Source organism: Harpia harpyja, chromosome 3, assembly GCF_026419915.1.
Source record: "Harpia harpyja isolate bHarHar1 chromosome 3, bHarHar1 primary haplotype, whole genome shotgun sequence".
Lineage (NCBI taxonomy): Eukaryota > Metazoa > Chordata > Aves > Accipitriformes > Accipitridae > Harpia > Harpia harpyja.
This window is the reverse complement of record NC_068942.1, coordinates 37,935,215-37,958,714: the sequence shown is the minus strand read 5'-3', so window position 1 is coordinate 37,958,714 and position 23,500 is coordinate 37,935,215. Positions and strand designations below refer to the sequence as shown.

The following is a 23,500-nucleotide window of genomic DNA, read 5'->3' as shown; positions in this document are numbered from 1 at the left end:
TGGCCAGGTCTTAACATGGTTGACAAATGCAGCAGGACCATGTTTTTGTCAGGCAAGGGAGGTACAGAAGCTGTGGCTGTTACCTAATGGGTGTGCTTGAGGCAGACTGAAAGGGTCCAAGGTGCAGTTAGACCTGTAACATCCTTCCTGTTTTATTCCTCTTCTACTGCAGAACACGGTTGCTGTAGTGCTCATGTTTCTTGCACTTTCATCCACGTGATTTTTCTTCCCTTTTCTTTATGTAGAGCTCACTCATTGACCACAATGTTTTGGTCTGCTTACATGCTTTTCATGATGTGCTAGATGCTATTCCCATGAACATATATCAGTCTCCTTATGCTCCTTCTGTTCAGTTGGACATGTTTGGTTTGGGTCCCTTTTAATGCAGAATGAGCTTCATAACATTTAGTGGGGGTAGGCCTCATCACAGATTTGTCACATCCATGAATAGTTAGAAATGTACAAATTATGGGTTCCTGCCAGTATTCATAAAACTGTGATTGTACTTTATTTTTCCTGGCTCCTGATCCACTGAGACTAATTTAATCCTTTTTTATTGTTTCCTTCATTTGCAATTGCAGTATTAATCAAATATTACAGTTGTCTCATCTGCACCTGTTTGTTCTGCTACTTTCCCCCATTATGAACACTTGGATGCACAATGATCTTACTTTTAACCAGACAACAAAATATTGTTGCTTCACATTGCTTTTTGTTTCCTGAGTTTGTTCATTCAATATAGAAACAGAAGTCTTCTCTTGTATTACTCATGGAAAATTTTATTGCTACTGCACTGTAGTCATGATCAAGTCTATGTTTTCTATTGATTAAAATTTCAAGTTTTTCTGAAAAATATATACCACTCCCATCTGAGATTGGAGGACAGCCAATATTGCAGAACAAAACTACTTGATTCCTGGTAAGGCTAAGTGCTTGGGACAGACCTCAGCAGGCTTCCCACCTCTGCAGAATGCAGAGAGAATAAAGCATTTCCAGTGCTGCCACTCTGGATCCTAGAACAGCTTTTGTTGAATTAGAATTTAGAACCATATATGAGAATTCATTTACTCAGTAAATTAAATGCTTTTATGTCAGCCTGGGTATATTTAGAGCATGGTTAAGAGGCTCCCACAGTAGTCTGAGTACTTTTTTCCTCCCATCCTCTTCCTATTGTCACTAATATCTATAAATCTTAATTGAAATTACAGAGCTGACAAAGTGTGCCAATCTGTAGTCAGCTGGGATGAGAAATGACACTCTGGTCCTGGGCCAGCAAAGGAATCAACACTGTTTAACCATTTCTAATTGCACAGGATCAGCGCTTTATGGTTTGAAACAAGATTGACACACCTCGAAGTTAAAGTTAAATTCAAATAAGGGAGGCGGGGGGGGGCAGGTAAAGTCCACTGCTCAGGACTAGTGTATACTCCGTGTGTGATTCTGAATACTAACCCATTAACAGGCAAGGTGCTTTTTATTTAAATGCTTATTTCTTCTAACTGCATATTACTTAAGAACTTATTTTCAGAGTTAACTCTTGGAGAAGGACCTATCTAAAATGAGGATCTATGTATTTAATCACAGGTTGAATGATTTTCAGGTAGATGCCAGGGAACTGCAGAAAATACTTGGTACCTAGTGAATCCCTGTAATATTCTGGTATAGAATTGATGCTATGTTAAATTTTTTGTTGACAAGTTTGGTGGCTGAGGTGCCATGGCCAAGGTGAGCTGTAAAATGAAGGATTAGGACTCTGTGCAGGAATTAAGCTGTTTTATTCCAACACAGAAGGAAAAATTCTGAATGACCCACATTGGAATTCTGACCTATTTAATTGATGTAATTTCAGCTGTGCCTGTGTAGCACTTTCTCTCATGCCTCCATGTTCACATTACAATGAGTATATCCATCTGTCTGCAGCAGGAGGGAGTGTGAGATATGACCCCACTAATCTGGTTCTGAAACTCCCCTCTAATTTTTCATTGCATAATCCAGATCTCTCTGCAGGCGAGCACGTGTGTGTGTGTGTGTGTCACGGTGGGGGCAGTCCTGTGAAGAATTATTCTGCCATGATTTTTTGTTTTTAGCTAATGTTTTGGGTCAAGAATGCCTTTTGGACTAATTCTCATCTATCCCCTAGAGCTCAGTTTAACTTTTACAGCAAATACCACCTCTGCTGGGCCTCCTGCTCTGAGGTGTTTGCAGCTGTTAATATCTCCATAGGTCTCAGTGAAATGAGAAGGTTTGTTTCTCGTGTTACTCCCCTATTTCAACTCTTATTGGGACACTCTGAAGGCTCTGCTGACAGAAGGTGCCCTCCTCCTCCCCCAGCTTTATCATGCACCAGGTATACTTAATCTCCCCCTCCCTGATGTGGGCTGAGGGCTTTAGCAAGCTGTTGCCATTTTCCTGAGGAGAAAGGGCTCTAGGGAGAGACATGCTAGAATGATGGTGAGAGAGAGAGAGGAGGCTTTTAGATCCCCTGTCTGCTACCTGTCAGAGAAGAAAAACACCAAGAAGTTAGAATAAGCAGGATGAGTCTCCACAGACTTGACAGCTGAACTTCCGAGTGAGCTGTAAAGTGCTTTTTAGCTCTTCTGTGCATTGACGTTTAAGATGGCAACTGTTCTTGAAGATGAGCATTCTCTCTGCCTTCTGGTGACTTCTAGCGTTCACCTGGTATGCCATGGAAGGTATAAGGAAAATGCAGTTCTTGGGCTTTGCTTCAAGAAATTAGGGCACTTGGGCTTAATCAGCTCAGAGGCTGTACTTCAGAGGAGAGTGCTCTTTATAAGCAAATGTACAAAACCCTCTAAATCACTCTTCCTTGAAGGATCATAGAGATTTGCAACAAATACCTGAATTTAAATGATCAGTCTCAAGGCTCTTTGGAAAAGTTGATGCACCTAGATTGTTCTAGTGGATGGTGAGGAGTCCATAAGTTTTGTGTGAAATGTTGCCTGGCATTCCTCTGTGAGAACCTCAGCATGTCTCAGTGGGGAGGTTATCAGAGCATGAAAAAAAGGGAAGGTGCATACATGTCCTGCTTTTGGCTGGGGTAGAGTTAATTTTCTTTCTAGTAGCTTGTATAGCATTATGTTTTGGGTTCAGTATGTGAAGAATGTTGATAACACACTGACATTTTCAGTTGTTGCTAAGTAGTGTTTAGTTGAAAGTCAAGGGTTTTTCAGCTTCTCATGCCCAGCCAGCAAGAAGGCTGGAGGGGCACAAGAAGCTGGCACAGGACACAGCCAGGGCAGCTGACCCCAAATGACCAAAGGGATATTCCATACCATGTGACATCATGTCATGTCTAGTATAGAAACTGGGGGGGAGTGGGGGTGGGGGGATTGCTGCTTGGGGACTAACCAGGTGTCGATCGGCAGGTGGTGAGCAACTGCATTGTGCTTCACTTGCATATTCCAATCCTTTAATTATTACTATTGTCACTTTATTAGTGTTACCGTTATGATTATTAGTTTCTTCTTTTCTGTTCTATTAAACTGTTCTTATCTCAACCCATGAGTTTTACTTTTTTCCTTCTGATTCTCTCCCCCACCCCACTGGGTGGGGGGAAGTGAGTGAGCAGTGGTGTGGTGCTTAGTTGCTGGCTGGGGTTAAACTACAACACCACAGTACTCAACCAGTAAGGCAGTGACCTTATTCCAGTCCCCTTTAGTCACATAATACAACCATGAAGGCACATGCAGTGGTCACAATACAATATGGACAAATCTTGTTTGAGAGGTGTTGCTGTACATAGATGTATCTTCCTCAGGTTTTGTTGTTTGTTTGTTTGGTGGTTTGTTGTTTTTTTTTTAAGTAAAACATGCAGTGTGCTTTTACTTAAAATAAGTAATAATGACTAAATAATAATTAAAAATAATGACTAAATTTTAAGAGGGATTATTCTGTTCAGCATTAATTGAGGGTCTTAAGAAGGGTCACAAGTTCAAAGGAAAGATTTTTTTCTTATGTATCGTTGTATACATCCTAGTGTAAGATAGATACAGTTGTAAGAAAAAGGATAGATAGATCAGATAGGTGAGTACAAATTAAGCATTCTGCTTATGCCTTGTATCATAACATGTGAAAGCATGCTAAAAGGGGAAAGGAAATAATGACCAACCCAAATACTTAATTTTTTTTTTTCCTAAAGAAACCAAAAAAATTATGCCCAATTTACTTTTACTAATAATCACTTGGGATGGTAGGCTTATAAAGCCATAGGATTAATTCTTCACTATTTCTTCTTAGAGTACATGCTTAAATGCATTAGTGGAGAACTGTATGATAAATGTAGATTAAGAATAGTGGTGATATTCCTAAAGCCATACATTATTAAGTCATGCTGCTTGAATTCTGATCTGGTGTCAACTAGAGATGTATAGAAAATGGACTTGACTGGTATAGTCAGACAATTGACTCTACTCTCCTCCCGGATTCTTATTTGCCTAAAACAGTTTTACTTGGAGACAGCAAAGCTGTTCAGTTGTGTTCCTCCTCCAAGTCTATGTTCTTATGGAGATGATTTCTCCTGTTGTCCGAGATTTTTTTTTGGGGGGGGGGGGGGGTTGAGTGGTTGTTCTTTGTTTCCATGTTCAGGAATCTTAACTACTTATTCAAAGCAGCCATTACATTTCATGCTTGGTGTTTCCTAAAGACTTTTAGGTATCATTTTTTAACATTTTTTCCTCTGACTCTGCTTTCTGATACTTAACAAAAAACCAAGTTCCTAGCTAGATTGCAAATCTACTACTGCAACCACTCTGTATGCTTTCTCTGTCACTTTAGTCAGGATCTTGCCTTAGTTGTTCATCTTGCAATAACACTCCCTGCTTTATCTGGGCTTGACAAGCTTTCCTTTTTTACCTTTTTATTGGGAAACTGATTTGCACATAATCCAGACCTAGATTTTGCTGTGTTGTAGTTTTGTCTAATGCTTTAAGGACGTGATCTTCCACACACCAATCCTGCAAAAGTGAGTACAGGTATTATAAAGATGCACAGATTATTCTGTTCAGCTACAATGGAAAGGAAGGATTTCTTTAACTGTAATCCTTTTTTTCCATGACTCACTTCTTTCTGACATTCAGGAAGAACTGCGGAGTTCTCTTTCAGTCAGGAGCTGTGTAATAATAGAAAGAACATATTTCCTTATCTGATCCAGCAAGCACTTCCTTTCAGAAGTAATATGAATGCAAATTAAGACAATACACAGCATTATTAAGACCACCCTAATAGTGTGAGATTACTATTATTTTTAAGTCCTTTTTATTATTTAGAAGGCTTTTGGTCTCACTGCCTTGTTTACCACCACAGCAGTAATCTCTTTTGGTGTCACTTTACCTACTTCCAAATAGAGCAAAACCAGTTCTTTGTTTTGAACACACAGAGTGTTTTATATGGCACATTACTGAAATATTGGGATTTTGAATATGAAGTATGGTTATAGAATTTCAGTAGGGTTCAATTTTCATTAAATCTGTCCTAGATGAAATCTAATGTGATGTATTCTTTCATGAACTCTAAATCAAGAGTTACTCATGCTGAAATCTGAAACTTTAAATGTTCTGTCAAATATAGATTTAGCCAGTAGTTTGGCAAATATTAGAAGCGCTTCTAGAATGAGAACTTTGAGGCTGAGAGTGGCGGTTGAATTACCCAGATTCAGTGAGGTTAAGGAAGCTGAAGGAACTTTTTGACTCCTTTCTTGTGATTTTGTAAAGAGAACTTTTTCCTCTGCTATTGCTATCCTTGATAGATCTGTTATAAAAGTTAAAACATTTATCAAAACTGTCACAGATCCTATGACCCGTAGAAGAAGGACTATCAGACCTTAATTGCAATAGCTGTGTAATTTCAGAACTTCCCTTCCCTTGTTCACCTAGTCTCTGACCTTTATGTCAGCTTCTAATTTCCTTCTGTAATTGACTCTTTCTAGTACAGGAAACTATGGCAGCAGATGCATCTTAATACAGTGGAAGATTCAAACAGTGCTGTCGAATGCCTAGCAAATTTACTTGTATCTATTTTACAGTCAAGTTTTTGGAAAAAAAAGTAGTTTGAACAAGTTTCAGATGAAAAAGGAATGAGTTTCCCTAAACCTTAAGGTTGTGGGTGTTTTGTTTTTAATACATAAACCTCAGTAAGAACTTAAAACACTATCTTCAAATTTGTGCTGAAGACAGCTATTTGGTTCAAGACTTGCTCATTTCAGTGACACGTGCTAATGGAAACAAAACCTAAGTTTACTCTGCTTCAAGGGACAGCTAAGCAATTGAGTCAGGACCTGAAGAGAGGAAATGGAATAGCCTCTGAGGGTACTGTGAGAATACTTGTGTATTCTCACCCAAAGTAAGATTTTGATATCATGCGTGTTTCTATATCTTTTCTATATCACAATACCTCTATATCTTTTTTTCCTTGAAGAAACTTCTGTTTCAGCACTACCTTTCCCAGCTTTGCCTGCGTACCACTGTATTAATTGACTGATACAGGAGAGAGTGGTTTGTGCATCTACTCATGAATGCCCTCACCTTACTGGATAATCAGCAACACTAACACTCAGTAACCGGAAACACAAAAAAACTATGGACTTTAGTTCCTGGCTACTCCAGCTGGAAGTAATGTTTAAATAAAATATCAGTTAATAAGATAATGTTGTTGGCAATTAGAACAACTGGATTCCTAGAAATGACCTACTACTTTTACACACCTAGTTATCACAAAAATAGACAGTTCATTCTCGTCAAACTATAACTAAACAGGCCCACCTACCATTTTACAGGACAGAGAAGAAAGTATGCTAGCAGGAAAAGAATCGCAATTTTTCATGTCTGGCTTATGCCTGGGTTTAGGGAAACAAACCCTGATACACTAGATTTGCTTTAGACATTGTACTGTCTTGTAGTCCATAAACCTCTTCTGGCTGTGTCTTTTGTCACTTGTTATTAAAATGTTTAGGACACTGGAGAGTCAAGGGCCAAGACTAGATCTTTACTTGGGTGTTTGAATCACAAAATTCATGTGTCTGTATAATCTATTAAGAATTCAAGAACAAAACTGATACTATAACTTCTGTTATTACATATAGCTATTGGTAGTAACTGAGTAGTCTGCATGACAAAAATGAATAAACCCAACCAAACTCAAATCTTATACTTGAAACAACCTCCACCTTCCCCCACTGAAAAGTTTTCTAGAACTCACTCCTCCACAGCCACAGAGAGCCTGCAGTGCTACAAAGGCAAATGGCACAGAGAATGCATGTGTGCAGGGAAAAGCACAAGCCTGTAAATACTATGTAGTAGTCCTATGGCATCCACTAAAGGCAGGACTCCTTACCTTGCCTTAATTTTCTCTATTTTGTTTTGAAAAATAGCCTTATGATGACTGAAGTGGCAGCCCTTTGCACTGAGGAAAGAACTGATTGTTTTTCAAAGTTTAGAAGGCAGATATATACTTCATATCTCTATCCCCCTCTTAAGTTTTACTAGTTTGGTTCTGTCTAGGGACTGCCAGAACAAGCATGGGCCTCTACTTTCTTGTCTTTAATATCTTTTGTGCCTCATGCTATTTCAACCACTTTGGCCTGGGTGGGGATATGTATCCATCTAGAAAACAGTCTACTTACCTTACCCTGTCTGTCCTTTCAAGGGGTTATTCAAGACATCAGCTAGTACCATCCTTGTTGAAATCAACTGTGTCTTGAAGAACAGCTATCTCTGGACATCAAGTATTCAGCATCCGTTTCATTCTCATCAACTAGATCTCTTCAAGATACTCCTTGAACTATTAAGGTAAGTGAAAAGTATGCATGTTTACAGATTTTTTTTTTTTTTTTTTTATATTTTACAAGTCAGTGAATGTTTCATATTCTTCCATGCGTGGCAAGATAGTTACTGTCTCTGAGAGAGTACTTTAAGGAAAGACCATGTCCACCAAATAGGACTGAAAGAACAGAAATGCAATCCAGATGACATATCAATACAATAATCTGCAAAATGAAAACTTAGATGTTGCTATTATGCCTACCAGAGTACAGGAAGTTGTTATGCTTTAATAAGAAAAAAAGCTGTGGATAACTGCTGGGCTAAAGCTGTCATACATAAGAAACTGGCATGCACAATCTTCACTTTCTAACACTCCAGAAACACTGTGTATTAATCAGACTGTAGTAAAACTTTGCTAGAAATCAACAGCAATATCTACCTTTTCTTGACTTTTTGTGGGGGTGGGGGGTATATTTCTATATCTAAAAGTCTTCATCTTTGATGCCAACTTAATACAGTGTCCTGGGTTCAGCTGGGATAGAGTTAATTGTCTTCCTAGTAGCTGGTACAGTGCTATGTTTTTGAGTTAGGTGTGAGAAGAATGTTGATAGCACACTGATGTTTTCAGTTGTTGCTAAGTTGCGTTTAGTTGAAAGTCAAGGGTTTTTCAGCTTCTGATGCCCAGCCAGCAAGAAGGCTGGAGGGGCACAAGAAGCTGGCACAGGACACAGCCAGGGCAGCTGACCCAAAGTGGCCAACGGGGTATTCCATACCATGGGATGTCACATCTAGTATAGAAACTGGGGGTAGTGGGGTGGGGGGATCGCTGCTTGGGGACTAACTGGGTGTCGATCGGCGGGTGGTGAGCAATTGCACTGCGCATCATTTGTATATTCCAATCCTTTTATTATTACTGTTGTCATTTTATTAGTGTTACTGTTATCATTATTAGTTTCTTTTTTTCTGTTCTATTAAACTGTTCTTATCTCAACCCATGGATTTTGTTTCTTTTCCTGATTTTCTCCCCCATCCCACTGTGTATCTGCCTCTTCATGAATTCAAGAGAGGCTACAAGACATAGCAGACCAGACATCTAGATTAAGAAGCTGAAGTTGTGCAAGGTGATTTTGTATGTAGGAGTCATAATTAAGGCTAGTTTTGTCCAAGATCAAGAAGTCTCCTGGTGCATATGGGATCAAGTGTCATTGTTAAAGTAATTCATTTTTCAGTATCACAATCCATGAAGACTTCACAAAAAACCCAAAAGATCTGTCTCTAAAATCATATACAAGATATGGAAGATGTGGCTTAATACACTTCATGCTGTATCTTTGGTCCTTGCTTCCAGAGATCTCTTACAGTTAAATATTATAGTGCTGAACTAAGTGAAGCTCTTAATTCCTTAAAATGGCCAGAAGGTTTCTTCCATCTTTTGGAAGATGCCAGACTGGCTTTAGGAAAAGGAGGCTCACAGCCTGAAACTTGCATCATACACAGTCTCACTTCCTTTTAATTTTTCAGAAAACATTGGATATGGAGGAGATATTTCAGTGTGGGAGATCTGCTCCTTTTATTATACCTTATGGATCTGCCTCCTGGTAGTAACTCAGAGTAGAATCTTTACAGGGCCAGTGGCTCTTTGACATCATAAAATTACTTTAATTCCAATCTTTCCTTGATCCTCCTCACTGACTTTTTTTCCCACTACAGCTAAAACAGGATATTGAAGGTACTTCTGGAATTCAAAAGGAAAAGGATAATACCCATTCTTTTTCAATGGCAATGACAGAGCTTTTTATGCCTGTCTTTAATGTGAGTTATTTCAGATTTATCCACTCTGAATTCACAATGATGAATGGTGACCCAGGCCAAGTGCCAGAAGGATTCAAAGAGGTGTTCTCTCCTATCTATATATTTCACTCATAGAAAATAACTGCAGGTTTGTATAGAAGCACTACACTAGATAGCTTGGGTGGTTCGAGAGCTCAAAAACCAGTAATCCTAGTCTTGCACTGTCTTCTACATCAGCTAGTTCTCAAACAAATATCTTTGAAAGAACAGGTATACTGTTTTGCAAAGATGAATAGGTTTAGCAACTAGAGTATAGCCAGAAAAAGAAATACTTTGCATTCTTCTTTAGATAGACTTGGGGATCTACTCAGCATGTTTCCTGTTTTGTAAACGCTACTGTTTGTGCACATCTATACAGGCCACACTTAAATAGCATAGTTCCAAGAGAAATGGATAACATCAAGTTTTTGTGCCTACTGGTATCTAAACCAGTGATTGGGGGTGGGGTGGGGGAAGCAGACAAGAGAAAGTAGCAAGAAAATAAAGAAACTTAAATAGTAAATGTATCCTACAAGTTGTAAGAAAGCACCAGGAAGCCATTTCAGTGAGCTGGAGACATGCATTCACATGCAAAGCTGTGAGTCAAGTGAGATACAGCCAAAGGAGCAGATTTGGTAAGAGCTCTGATGGAAGGAGAAGGGAAGGAGTAATATATGACCAATACAGAAATAGGATGCATGTTTTGTCTGATATAATAGTGCCTTTTTGGACTGAATGAGAGGTAGAACTGGTAATTAGACATGGCTTGAGACATACTGAGTAAGCTGAGCAATGGGAAGTAGCAGAAGAGATTAGTTTCTCCAAGGAACACACTATGTGCATCAGTCTAGCTAGACAGCCTTGCTTCTGTGCTGCCTCTGTTTGTAGTGCAGCTGCTCCCAGCTGTCAAAGAAAACTCTGTATGATAATCTCTAGGCATATCACTATTATTACTTTACATATATTGAGAAGAGTATGAACTGACAACCTACTCCCTGGTTAAGGTTTCTTAAGCAGACAAGAGAAAAGATTTCATATTCAGCCTAAAAAGTATGTTTGTTACTGCAACTAATGTCTAGTCCAGAATTAAGTTGATAGAGACTTTTAAATGGCATTTCCACTGCATATCAAGAAAGTACTTGTCCCATCATATTATCTGAAGATAAGCAGTGATCCAAAAGTGGCAATAATGTTCACCTTTTTTGTAGTTTTATCCTGTAGCTTCATATATGGGCTGAACAGTGAATCTATGCCTTTTGTAGGAATGAAAAGCCATTGATGTCTGAGGATGGAGAGCAAATTGATCCAATACCCATGGAAGCTACAGCGGTTTTAACTATAGCATTGTGTGTATTACCATTTCATACCATAGATAAAAAGGTTAAGAAAAAAAGACTAAAACTCTAGTTTTAGTTAGATGTGAGTTGTCATTGTTTTAGCTAAAGTATTTAATTCCCTCAGTCAGAGATCTTTTGTAAGGATTATTTTGCTGCTTAAATCACCAGTATAATTGACAGGGACTGACTGTTATGATAGCAGACTGTGATAATTAAATTCCCATGCTACACAATCTAGAGAGCCCCTGCAGGAAATGCAGAGATGCTTGGTAGATGAAACAGCAAAAGAGGTCCTTGGCCAAGGGAGAACAGGTAGAGAACTTCCACTTCCATGACTGTCACTTCTTTTCTTCTCCCGAGTGCTAAATTTCAGTAGAAGACTTCCTTAAACCCTCAACCTTTTGTTTTTCTCTTCATTATTTCCTTAAGAATTTTTAAGGAGAACGCCCTTGGGATTATAATGTCTGAACTCTTTGTTTAAACAAAAGCTCTTAATGTAAAAACTTTCCCCTTTTCATTAAAATCACTTTGCTCTTGTTAATTAAAACCAACCTTTGGAGTATAATAGTGATTACAACCTGATCTCCTGCTCTGCATATTGAACTGGGACACCTGCTTTAGTTCAGAGTGCTGGAAAGAATGTTATACTTTAAAATCATGTTTAAACTGTAGTTAAGTCTTTTGAAATGGAGAGAATGAAACATGCTGATTTTTAAGCACAACTTGCTAAATGTTTTGCAGTCATTTCTGTGACATATCTGAGATATCATGCTCCGAAGAACTTGAATCAAATGTGAAACTGGTTATAAAATCTGTTAATAGATGCAATTGCCATACAAATACATTCATTTCCTCTGTCAAGAAATTAACTGTTTTCTAGCTAATATTGTTTCCATGCAAAACTAAGGTGCATAATCCTTGTAAAATGAGTATACTTCTAGTCAGAAAACCCATGTTTTATGTGACACACAGCTCAATTATCTAGCTGTATTAGAAAGCCCTCTTTCTAAACATGAAAACAAGATGAATGTCTTAAATACTCTAACTCATGCTTTAACACAAAACCTTGCTCCTGACTTTCATTAAGTGAGTGTGTGTGTGAGGCACGGGTGCCAGCAAGTCTTACAATGCATGGAGAAGGGGGGAAACCCTACACACGCCAAAAAAACACCAGAACTACTACTTATGCTCAAGCCCTTACTTATGCTGAACCAAATTACAGAATTGCCTTTTTTGTTTTAGCTTTATGTTCAGACTCACCCTGTGTATAATCAGATTCATCCCTAGTTGAGCTCTAGGGATCCTAAGCAGCAGAAGAAAAATGTTCAAAGTGGAAGCTTTTTTTCATACACTTAATTTTGGAGCATGGAGAAAGACACTTGTCTTAGGGGTAAGGCTAGGACATCAGGGTATTTCTTATTAGAACAGTATACAGATAGTATATATCATCAGCTGGTAGTGTAAGTCTAGTCAATGGAGCCACTGCCAATTTAGGTAAGTTAAGGGTCCTGCCTACAACTCTCTTTTTCTTTCCCACCTGCCCTTCTGGAGGGTCTGGAGCAATTGTCCTCTCTGGAAATTAGAACAGTGAGGTGCAAGTCCTGTATCTCACTGACAAACTGAACAGCCTTGAGCAAATGGCCTGGGGAAGTCTCCAAGATGGGATCAGTACTGTGCTTGTCACTCTAATTAAATGCAAATGGTATAGACACAAAGCGCTAGGTTTCCAAGGTAGCAAAGCTAGGAAAAAGATGACAAAATGAGTTGGGCCATGGTCTACAAGTGTCACCTTTAAGCCATTATATTCTAAGGTAAGGGAAAGACTTCTGTGTTCTACCCTATCCTTTGAAAGTTTTTAAAGAAGAGATTAGCAGAAGGGAAAACAAGTCATGGACATAAAGGTCAGGAGGTAAAAGGAAAAGCAGCCTAGGGTGAAGCAGCTATTTCATTTCCCTCTAAGCTCTGTTTAAACAGTTAAGCAAGACCAAAAATCCCCAAAGAAACCAAAAACACCAAACCCCAGCCTAAAACCCAGCAAACAAGCAAAAAAATAATAATAATAAAAAAAACACCAAAAAACCAAACAAAAAACCCCCTCCCACCCAAAACAGCACTCCCTGCCCCCACCCCCCAAACCCAAAACCCCACACCTTTCTACATATCTACCATTTAGTGACTGTGTTGCTCCGGCTTAAGAGTGGGGTGCTAGATGCTACTGTAATGGGGGTCAACCCTTGTGCTGTACTCACTTTTACAGTAGATGCCAAATACTGCACAAGTTTCAGAACTGGTTTTGTTCAGGAGGTTTCCAGCTGTCAAAGTTATTAAAGAGTAGAAAGCCTTATTGAGTTACTCTACAGCAACTTCATGCAGAGTCAAGTAACTTCCCCCTGCTATCCTCCCCCAGTTTATTAGAGTCGAATCACACACCTTGAAATTAGTGACTGGTTTAAGAATCACAATTTCTGAATGATGGGAATTGACCCTGTTGCTGCACCTCTTGCCCTGGGGTTGGAGAAAGCATCTTACTGGAATTCTTCTAACAAATACCTCTCAGGGCTAATACCACATGACCCATTTAAAATGCCTAAATAGTAATTTTCCATTCAAATGTCTCTCTACCGCCTATTTTTTATTAGCTGCATCTTCAAAGATAGCTTTGTGTGCAACTAAGCAATTAATAATTTTTGAGTATAAGATAGAACTTTTAAAAATACAGATACAGCAGAAGTGGTAGTGTACTTTGCACCTAGAAATGCGTTTGTAAAACATTCAGATTCTTCACTGGGACTTATGAGAAAGTGCAGATATAGACTCATTTATCACAATCTTAAATTCTAGATGTTTCTTTAAGTGCTGATTTTTTGCAAAGGCTTTAATTCCCCATATGGAAGCACTAAGCACCAGCCCATTTTGTTCCTGGCAAAACCAGGGGAAAGCTTCTTTCAAATTTCTAATTAAAATTCTTTCTTGCTGTGTAAGGAGCCCTGATGGGATTCCTCAGGGTAGTTGGATGGGTTTCTGATTGAATTACAACTGGCCCGATTGTGTGAATATTTCATTTAAATGTTGTGAACTGAAAACAGCAATTAATGACAACCTGAATAATAAAAAGCACTACTTTACCTTCAATCCTCTCTTCTCCCACAGTTGATTCAAATTACATGCTTAGTCACTGGGGGGAAAAAAAAAAAAAAAGAACAGAACAAAACCAACAAACCAACCCAGAAACAAAGAGCCAAGCAGGAATCACTATATGGGAAAAGGAGACGACTACAGTCATCCCCCTTGAAGTCAGAAACACTTTGCCTGGAGATGACGATTGTGTATGTGACACTGTTGCAGAACTGCCCTCATGAAGCATGACTGTGTTCCTGGATCTACCATTTATTCAATATCCTACACTAACTTTGGTTTCTGTCCAATCTCACCTAAGGTAATTTCAGTCTATCTTCTCGTCTGAGTCCCTGGCTGGATTATAGATGTCTCCTAAAGCATACAGTTGTATCAGCTGCTACTTGGGCTAAAACCACAAGAGTCTGGGAGGTCTTATAGCAAAACTATATGCTGGGAGTTGGATAAGGACATGCAGTTTCTACTGATTTGTTCTGGAAAGCCACTATTGACAGATTTCACAGGTTCTGTATGCAACCTGCCTTTAGACATTCTGCTGCTCTTGTTTTTGTAACTTTGACAAAGTCTTAAGATTAAAAAGCTCATGAGAATTGGTCTAAATCTGGCCCAAGTTGCACTGTTTCAAAAATATTCTTAGTAGTTGATGACTGATAGGACCTTAACAACTGGAAGAAAATTAGTTTATTAATGATAACCTTTACCATTAATTACTAGTGATCCACAGTGTTAATCACAAGTCTAAATTGTCAACTTGATTATCATAATTGTAACAGCACAGTGACTAAATCAGGATAAGTTATTAGTAGGACTAATGTGTTCCTATTAGAGTCTTCAATGACTGTATCAATATCCACAGTTCAGAATAAAAACCCTCCTTATGTTCCCACATCAGGAACAGCTCAAATTAAGCTAGCAGAGCTATACTGGAGAAAAAAAAAAAAAACAAACCACCGAACCACAAAAACAGAGCCAGTGAAAATGACAGGAAATAAACCCACAGTTTAATTAGTCTTCTGCAGCAGCCATGGTGATTTCGTATGTAAAATGGAGTCACCACAAAGCACTGCATGAGAATCAGTGTTAAAAGCCTCAGATGCAAGGATATGGGCTTATTATGGCAGCTGCAAACTGTTCTGGTGCTATCTGTGTCCCTTGTCAGCCACAGAAGAACGTGTTTCACTTTGTCTTATTAGGGTGGTACCATCTCATGGGCTGATTCTTCCACAGAAAAACAAGCCCCACTACTTAATTTCAGTATTCCTCAAACTGATTTTCAGTTGGCAATACACCAAAATTGCATTTAATTGTTTAATTATGCCATTCTAGATTTTGGGGCTTCATTCTTAGTGGCAAAATTCTGTAGATTATATCAATAACATAATTTAATATCTGCATTTATATAGATATAATTTATCAATTACAATTTGAGGCATATTCTGCATATGACATTAAATTTGCAGCTTATTGTTCTTTTTCTACAGGATAAACTTCACACTTAAAGGGTGTTTATAAAGCATTTCCCCCCTTGTACAGTTTTTCCTTTGTTTTTGAGCTACCCCCCTCACACTAGGAGCAGTTTTCTCAAATGTATTCTGCCTGAATTTCTCATTCTAGTTTTGGTTCCAAACAAAGCCAAATTTGAAAGCAAAACTCAGCTGAAAACAATATGGTTTGGATTTAAGAAAATGTCCTCACAATAAACCGTAAGGTTTTATGATGGTTTTGGTGCAAGTGTGTGAGTTGACCTCAGTACTGCTGGGAGTAAACCACAAATTTAGTCTTAGATGCTGGAAAAACAATGAATTTATAAACTGGAAACTGTAGTTCAGACCAAAATCTCTCACAGGGTAGTTCTATGGGTCAATGGGCTAAACTACATTTCAAATCACCCTTCAGCTGTAACACTGATCTGAAACTTCCACCAACACTGAATACATTCAGACTGGATTTGGATTTTCTATACCTATAGATATCTTCAGAACAACCTTTAGGAAATGTTTAGCCATATATCCACTTTTATTTCAGGCCCTTTGCATTTTAAAAATATATCTGAGAATCAGTTTGGTTCAAGCCAGACTTTGGCTTCTAGGGAAAAGAGGGGAAATACAGGTGGGCAGGCAGGAACTCAAATTATAAGTTTAATTCTAGAGCCAAACATGGCAAATAGAGATAAAAATCAATTCTCAAATTTAAAAAAAATAAGGAAAATACCTGGCTTTAAACATGTGTGGGCACAAATTTGATGTTAAACTTGGTATTTGAGCTGTCTGTGATAATTGGTGGCTCAGTTGAAGTGAAGATTTGGTGTCAGGTTATTGTCTCTGCATGCACAGATACCAGGCAAAGTTCCAGTTTTACTGTGCATTCAGATTATGTGATTGTATGGTGGGTGGGGTGATATTCTTGGGGGGGAGGGGCAGCTGTTTGTTTTAAACTTCCAAGAAGTATTGACTTTGTAAGAGAGATTTTAATGGGACTAACAGAATTATTGCCTTAAGTCTGGTTCTGTTTAAGTGTAATTAATTGCCCTAGACAAGATAATAAATTCCTCTAATGAAAAAACTACCTCTTAAGGAGAGTTGTTGCTTTACTGACAAAGAATTTTATCTCCATGCCTGAGTGGAGATCACTGAGCTAACACTGGTCAGTCGTCCCGAATTGAATGATGGCATGCCTGTGGCAGACCTCATGGCTGCATTGGTGTGCTAAAGCAGCTGCACTGTGTTTGGGGTCATAGCTGACTTTTCTGCACTGCACTCCTCAGAGCTGTGTACAAATGTTCCTGGGGCATGCCAAAGGATTTTTGTGACAGTCAATTTTTCAGGGTAGCTGTATCCAGCATCCTTTGGCAGAAGTTCTCTATCCTCTGGTGGAAGCTATTCAGGGAGCCTCCTGAAAGAGAACTGCACTCTTGGTTATAAAAGTTACACTCATTTCCCTTTGGTCCTTCAGCCAAACCTCAGAGTAATCTGCACCTGCCAGCAGTCCAAGGAGGGAAGAAGAAACTGTATTTTTCATCAGCACAATGGGATAGATCTGTTGTTTAAAGAGGAAGGGCATCTGCTGTAATTATATGACATTTATCAGAACTGTGTGGGCTTCTGTCATCAGCCCTTGCACAATGTAGCTTTAACCAGCCATTTATATTGTTATAATATTCAGGCCATGTCGAGGGAGGTGACCTTCTCTGCTCAGCACTAGTGAAGCCATAGCTAGAGTGCTGTCTCCAGGTCTGGGTGCCCCAACACAAGACAGACACGGAGTTACTGGAAAGAGTCCAGCAAGATGATAAAGGTACTGGAGCATCTGTCATACAAGGAGAGGCTGAGAGAGCTGGGACTGGTTATCCTAGAGAAGAGAAGGCTCAGGGGCATCTTATTAATGTATATAAATACCTGATAGGAGGGTGTAAAGATGATGGAGCCAGACTCTACTCAGTGGTGCCCAGTGGGAGGATGAGGTGCAATGGGCATAATCTGAAAAACAGGAAAACACTTTTACCATGAGGGTGGTCAAACACTGCAACAGTGTTTCTCGGTACAAGACAGACATGGACCTGTTGGAGAGGGTCCAGAGGAGGGCCACAAAAACGTTCGGAGGGCTGGAACACACCTCTCCTATGAGGAAAGGCTGAGAGAGTTGGGGTTGTTCAGCCTGGAGAAGAGAAGGCTCTGGGGAGACCTTATAGCAGCCTTCCAGTACTTCAAGGGGGCTTGTAAGGAAGATAGGGACAGACTTTTTAGTAGGGCCTGTAGCAATAAGACAAGGGGTAACAGTTTTAAACTACAAGAGGGTAGATTCAGACTAGATATAAGGAAGAAATTTTTTACGATGGGGGTGGTGAAACACTGGAACAGGTTGCCCAGGGAGGTGGTGGATGCCCCATCCCTGGAAACATTCAAGGTCAGGTCAGACAGGGCTCTGAGCAACCTGGTCTAGTTGAAGACGTCCATGCTTATTGCAGGGGTACATGACCCTTAAAGGTCCCTTCCACCCCAAACCATTCTATAATTCTATGATTTTATAACAGGTTGTCCAGAGAGATGGTGGCATCTCCATCCTCAGAGATATTCAAAACCCACAGACATGGTCCTGGGGAACCTGCTCTAGTTGACCCTGCTTAAGCCAGGAGTGGTTGAACTAGGTGATCTCCCATCCTCAGTGATTCCGTGATAGCTGTCAAGTGGAATGCATGCTGCGGATGGGATTATGCCAACAACTCGCATTGTTATCACTGGGAGGAAAGCCTACTACAAACTGCCCCCTGCCAGTCAGTGAAGTTACATAGGTTACAAGGAGGGTAATAGGCAAGGTAGAGAGGGTAGAGAGATGCTTACCTCCCATTCCTGGAAATCACCCTGCTGTCACTAAACTGAATTTTGCTAGCCTGTAGCCGGGCTCATATGCAAAGAGGCAAAATTAATTTTTGTCTAGATGATGAAAAGCCTTGAAAATGCACTCTCACACATTAGGAAATACTCTTTAAAGTGCACTACATATTTTAGCTGTGCTGCAGAACTGTTTTACTGGGTCTGAATCCCCCATATTATGTTTTTGTTCCCTGTGGTTTTAGATATGACCTTAAAAAACATGCTGAACAACAGTGCAAGACTAAAACTTTATTCCTAGAGAGAACTGGTTTAAAGATTTGCCAACTCTGTTTTTTCATCTAGAAAACATTTTCATCAATCTTTATATTTCAAAGTTTCATTTTGGAAACAGGAGAAACATTAAAAGCATCCTGTTTATTCTCAAAAATGTCAGAGCATTTTGATTTTGGTCCAAAACAACATGTCTAAGTTATGAATTTTATGGAACTTCTAAAATTAGTTTAAGAGGTCAAATTAGGGTGGCATGTTTTGATTTTAATCAAAACCAAAAGAATTTAAGTCACCCAAGACGCAAGAGCTTTCCTACATGAATTTTATTTTATAGGAAAACTAAAACACCTTCTTGTTTTTGAGAATGTAAGAAAATATATTCTTTAGAAGTCATAAAACTTCCCACTAAACAAAAAGCCTGTAGTTCATTCCCATTTCTTTTACAACAAAAGCTGCCACATTTATAGCATTAGATTGCTGTTTCAAAAACCTACAATCACAAATATAAGAAGTTAACATAAATCATCATTTTAAAAATTTACTCATCAGAAGTATCCTGCAAATAAGTATGTACAGGTATATATTTTTTAAACCTGTACTTCTCGCATCTTTCCACCTATTAAATATTCTAATTGTTTTCTAGTTGAATTAGGAATTCTCAGAATTGCAGAATATGCAGACCCAGGATTACTCTCCAATTTTACATGACTGCAATAATTTATCTAGTCAGATTAACTCTGTTGCTGCCAGAAAGGAAAATTCATTTGTCTGCATAGGCAGGCTGCAGGTTACAGGTACAGCTGTCTTACATGCAGCAGGCACACAGCTCATTAGACTTCAGACTCTAGCATTTTTATTTGTAGAAATGAGTCAGAGCCAGCTGGACAGCTGTATTTCCACAGCCCAGCTGGAAATTCTAGTGCCAATACTTAACCTGTCTTTTCACTGTATAAATAGAAAACTAGACAAACTGAATGTAAAAAATCACATAAGGATTATCATAACTTATAAAAATAACTTACACTAAGCTTTTGTTCACTTCTTATAAGGGGGTACAAGAGGAGTTAATTTAAGGAAAAAAAAAGGTTATCACACATTCTTTATTTCTCTGCTTCCTTAATACATAAAACTAGTTCAGTTAGAAGGAAAAATTATATCAAATGCTGAGCTTTCAAGGCTGTAGTGTAAACATTTTCAAAGTTTCTAATGCACTATCAGCTAGGTTCACACAGGGACCCAACTATTTAAGTACCACTTTAAACACATAAACCCACCATTTAGATCCTCAACACCCCTGCTCAGCTGTCACTCCAGAGATAACTAAACTTGTGTAGCACTTTGTGCCTGTCTAGTGGAAAACACAACACAGCACAGCCCGAGTCCTGGTGGTGATTAAACTGCTTGGTGCCTGGGCATCCTCCACCCTAGGCATTGAAGAATGACCCAGCAAGACATTTGTGGTTCAACTACTCCAGCTGCCTTTCACTTCCCAGAAAACATGTGCTGCCTGGGATGTTCTCCTTTTCTTCAGTATCTCTACCACTAAGGTACTCATCTGCACCATTCGGTGAACAGAACTGGTCACCTCTCTCTCAAGAGAAGGTGCTAATCATTAGAATTCAGATTTTCTCCCACTGTGACCCAGAAGCTATGAAAGTCAGTCTGTTTCACCTTTGTCCCATGCTCAAGACAATTTCTATTCGTACGCTCTTCCTAACTAGCCCTCCTCAAGGCACACAGCCCTGTGCCAATGGGCAGGATCAATCCTTGAGGCAACTTGGACAGCACCTAAACTGGGGTGTCAGGGAAGACTGTGGTTTGCAGCTGCACCCTTCATCTCTTCTGTCCCATGGTCTTTGAACAGCACAGCTGGTTTACTTACAGTATACACAGAACAGCTGTCCTGGTTCTGGCTGGGATAGAGTTAATTTTCTCTCTAGTAGCTGGTATAGTGTTGTGTCTTAGATTCAGTATGAGAAAAATGTTGATAGCACACTGATGTTTTCAATTATTGCTAAGTTGTGTTTAGACTAAGTCAAGGATTTTTCAGCTTCTCATGCCCAGCCACAGCAAGAAGGCTGGAGAGGCACAAGAACTTGGGAGGGGACACAGCCAGGGCAGCTGAACCAAACTGGCCAAAGGGGTATTCCATAGTATGTGACATCATGCCCAGTATATAAACTGGGGGGAGTTAGCTGGGACGGTGGATCGCTGCTTGGGAACTGACTGGGCATTGGTCAGCGAGCGGTGAGCAACTGCATTGTGCATCACCTGTATATTCCAATTCTATTATTATTATTGTTGTAATTTTATTATTATTGTTGTTATTATTATCATCACTATTATTTTCTTCCTTTCTGTCCTATTAAACTGTTCTTATCTCAACCCATGAGTTTTACTTTTTTTTTTCCCCCGATTCTCTCCCCCATCCCACCAGGTCAGGGGGGAAGTGAGTGAGCGGCTGCGTGGTGCTTAGTTGCTGGCTGGGGTTAAACCATGACAACAGCTTTTGACAGGATGGAGACACTGCATGGGAAAAGTTGAATCTCCTGCTTCTCAGTCACATGAAGACACTCAATCCATAAAATATCTACTTCAAATCCCACTAACTTCAATCTGTCAGCTGCAAAACAGCCTAACAGCTTCTAGAATACTAAAAGCCACAAAACAAAATTGTGTCACAACTACCACCAGTTCCTAGCCACCTGCAATAAGCAGTGAATCAAGTGACAATGCCCAGATAGCTCAAGGAAAATAGATCCAACCATTACCTGTTAGGATGCAAATCACTAAGCAAGCTTGGCAAAATTTCTGTTTGTCCATATTCTTATTCAATATGGACATCATTATATTCTATTTAATGTGTCTCATCAGGCATACCGTAGCTGTAATGCATTTGACACAACTTATATAAATTCACATTCGGAATTTCCCCAGTTAGGGATTCTTTTTCCTCATGATTAGTGCAGGAGTCATTTTTACAAGTTAAATTGTACTTATATGGATTTCATTGTTTAATAAAGGGAAGTCTTTCAATTTCAGCCTCTGTAATGGTACTTAATTTTATAGATTCTTGCTTAGAAGTATAAGAGCTGAAAAGAAGATAAAACACATTTACATGCTAGAGTGCCTTTCCCAAAACTACAGATTTGATAATGTTTTTAGACAAGAGTAGTGAAATCGTATCCCAAGGGCATACAAACTGTTTTTCAGTGTTTTCTTGACTTTCAGAAGAGGCAGAAAATAGCAGATCACAATGCACACCGCTTTCTGAATTATCTTACTGTTTAGGTTATATGGATTCTGTATGAAAAAGCTGTGATGTACCTTACATGCTTCAGATTGACTGCTGTGTGAACAGTATTTCAGATGAGATAGCTCACAACGTGGAGTCCATTAAAACCCCCAATCAACTCCCCTCCCACCCCAATCCTAATCAAAAAGACCCAAACCTACTGAAACCACACTGACAATCTGAAACAGAGTGAGCGACCTGCCCCTCTGACTTCAAATAAATTGCTTTCTTAGTATGCTGCTCTGCAGTTTTCACTTCGAAAAAAGATTGGAGTGTTCCCAAATAGCTTTTCAATTATAACAGAATTCTTAGTCTAGCAGCTTAGAGACTGTAGGTTAAGAAAATGCATTTATTACAGAAGACCTGAGAATGCAGTAATTAAGCAGCACAACTGAATCATAACTAGATGAAATCTCAAATCGGGTTGCATGCACACAACTGTATTCCTGCTCCCATACTCACAATACACACATCTGCCACAACTAAGCAAATTTGCTCCATGCCACAGCAGTGCTCAGCAAGAGTCGTTCCAGAGAAATTGTCTGGAAACCAATACGCTGATCACGGATGCATTTGTTTTCCACTTAAAGATGCATACCTTGCTGAGTGTGCCCACAAAGTCCATCACTTATGAAGCACCGATGAGACTGGGAAAGGAGTATGAACTTCTGATTAGTACAGCAGTCTCAGGAGTCCAGACCTCTCCTGTTTGCTCTTTTTATTATCATTCATTTTATTTACTATAGCAGTTGTCTGAGCTGACCAGTAACAGGGCACCCCTTTTTGCTGAGCACTTTAATACAGAATAACTGAGATAATTTCTGTATGGGGAAACTCAGGACAGAGCCAAGCTGAATTTCCGAAGCTTTGCATTTAGTACATACTGGATGCCACTATAGACAATCATTTAGAAATAAGCTTCTTTTCATTCAATTATCTCAGCCTAAGTGTAATATTGAAGTATTTGCCAGTATGTTATAGCCACAGAAAACTCAAATGAAAGTACAGCACATATCATCAAGTTCCTTCCTAAACACAGCCTTTAATTATAGCATTGGGATTGTTATCACATTTCAAGTGAAGTACAATAGGAACTCATGGTCTTTTTTTTTTTTTTTTCCCCTCCAAATAAGCAGCAGAAGCATTAGAGTTGTGTTGCCAACACAGCTCACAGTTGCATACCACACTGCCAGTTTTCAACCAACAAAACACTGTGCTAGCAACAGTTTATGGTACAGACTGTGTCTTGTCATTTAAAATTCAACCCAAACATCCCTTTTTAGATACACCTAGAAAAAGAAGAGAACAGAGGAAAGGTGCAAAAGGGCCATAGTTGCAAACAGGGCAAGCTGTTATGTTAGGTGCCACTAAAATTTTCTTTTTCACTGATCCTGTATGTCCCTATGTCCCCCATTTTCATTCTTTTTGCTAGTGGCCACAGAGCATGACACAAATTGAGAGCCTCTCGTCTTGCTGCTACAGTTCTGGCAGGAGTGCACATTGTGTCATACTTCTCTGCAACGTTTA

General features: G+C 39.2%; 2 long non-coding RNA genes across 4 annotated transcripts; one reads left to right on the top strand and one right to left on the bottom strand.

Moving 5' to 3' along the window:
* Positions 1-4,571: 4,571 nt before the first annotated feature.
* On the bottom strand, positions 4,572-13,257 carry LOC128139490 (uncharacterized). 3 transcript variants are annotated; one of them, XR_008234405.1, is made up of 4 exons: positions 13,192-13,257; positions 7,637-7,727; positions 5,080-5,128; positions 4,572-4,973 (listed from the first exon to the last, which is right to left on the bottom strand). It is a non-coding gene; the product is annotated as an uncharacterized LOC128139490 (long non-coding RNA). The 3 variants fall into 3 exon arrangements; XR_008234403.1 differs by having other exon boundaries at positions 7,637-7,794; positions 13,192-13,256; XR_008234404.1 differs by lacking the exon at positions 13,192-13,257 and adding an exon at positions 12,480-12,676 and having other exon boundaries at positions 7,637-7,794.
* Positions 10,867-18,197, top strand: LOC128139491 (uncharacterized). The gene is made up of 4 exons (XR_008234406.1): positions 10,867-10,951; positions 14,093-14,378; positions 17,240-17,371; positions 18,108-18,197. It is a non-coding gene; the product is annotated as an uncharacterized LOC128139491 (long non-coding RNA).
* Positions 18,198-23,500: the final 5,303 nt, after the last annotated feature.